The following is a 1,881-nucleotide window of genomic DNA, read 5'->3' as shown; positions in this document are numbered from 1 at the left end:
ATTGAAGTTATACATACATGTGGTTTTAAAAGTCATATGATTTTATAAGACTTATAACTAAAAACAGTTCCTTCCCTTTTCCAGCCTGAAGTCTAGGGCAGCCGCTTTCAGTTTATAGCTGTTTTTCTGGCATACCATATGCTTTCTTATTTGTAAATAACATTCCTTGTTTAAAAAAAAAATTGAAATTCACGTGACAAAACTCATTTTAAAGTGAACAATTCAATGGCATATTATACAACCACCACCCTTACCTAGTAGCAAAACATTTTAACCACCCCAAAATAAAACCCCATGCTCATGAAGCAGTTACTCCTCATTCTTCCCGCCCCCGCCCCTGGCATCCACCAGTCTGCTTTCTGTTCCTATGGCTTCACCTGTTCTGGGTATTTTATATAAATGGAATCATACAGTATGTGACCTTTTGTATCTGGCTTCCACTTCACATTGTAGCATGTGTAAGTAGGTCATCTTTATGCTGAATAACATTCCACTGTAGGTATATACCGTAATTTATGCATTCATCAGTTGATGGATATTTGGGTTGTTTCCACCTTTGGGCTATTTTGATAGTGCTGCTGTGAACATTCATGTACTTGTTTGAGTCCCTTTTTTCAATTCTTTTGGATTTGTATTTAGAAGTGGAATTGCTCTAAATAACATTCTTACGCTATGATTTCTTGGTTTTTAGATTATACCTCTTCTCCAGGAATCCTCATAATTATATAATAAGTTATTATTAACTCACTATTTTATGATTATATTTCTGTGACCATAATGTTTATATATAATATGTATAATTCTATACTTAACATTTCTGAAAATGTATATATTTACATAAAATGTTAGTAATTGCCTTTTTCTTTCATCTGCTTAGTGTTCTGTGTACCTAACTAATTCTTCCCTAAACTTTGAACTATAGTTTAAATCTCAATATATTCAATCAGATTTACTTCTTTTGTTTTTTTCTTGGTGATATCCCTCCCAGGACGCTTATCCTCTAGCTCCAATTCAGACAGGTTACTCTTGAGACCTAGAGTTCTGGGATATTCTTTTGCCATCAGTATGGGGACTCCTTGTGCCTCCAGTGTCAGATTCCCTATTTCCACATCATATGTCTTCTTCTTCCTTGGTTTACTCCTTCCTTTTGGGGAACATCCTCCAGTAGCTCCCGAAGAAAGGGTTCAATCCTTGAACCTCATTTCTTCTCTGTTTATACCAACTCCTAGGTAATCTCATCTAGTCTATGGCTTGAAATGCTGTCTTTGAGGTTACTACACTACAGTTCATACCTCCAGCACACACCTTTCCTGAACTCCAGCCTTAGATATGGATGCGCCCATTCAGCATCCCCATTTGGATCTCTAATAAACACCTGGACTTTAACCCAAACTGAATTCTTGATTTTTGCAGCCCAAACCTGATCCGTTCCTAGACCTCTCCATCGCAGTAAATGGCAACTTGATTCATCCTCGGACCAAAAACCTGAGTCATCCTTGCTTTTTTGTCTCTTATACCACATATCCACTTGATCACCAAATCCTCTTTGCTCTACCTTTACAATATATCCCCAAATCTGACCACTTACCTCCTCTACAATCACCCTCATCTGAGTCACGATCTCTTTCCCTTACTATTGTACAAGCCTCCTGACTGTTCTCTCTCCACCTGTGACCCCCACCAAGGTCTTTTCTACATCTAGCATCTGGAGAGGTCTTTTGAAATGTAAGTCACATCGTGTCCCATATGTTAGAAGACGTTCAGTGGTTTCCCATTTCATTCAGAATAAAATCAAAAATCCTTATCTTGCCCTTAAGGAAGAGTTAGTCAGGATCCTGGCAGGAAACACGAATGTCACACTCAAATTGAGGAATTGGGAGA

Source organism: Diceros bicornis, chromosome 7 (genome assembly GCF_020826845.1).
Source record: "Diceros bicornis minor isolate mBicDic1 chromosome 7, mDicBic1.mat.cur, whole genome shotgun sequence".
NCBI lineage: Eukaryota > Metazoa > Chordata > Mammalia > Perissodactyla > Rhinocerotidae > Diceros > Diceros bicornis.
Note: the sequence above shows the minus strand (reverse complement) of the source record.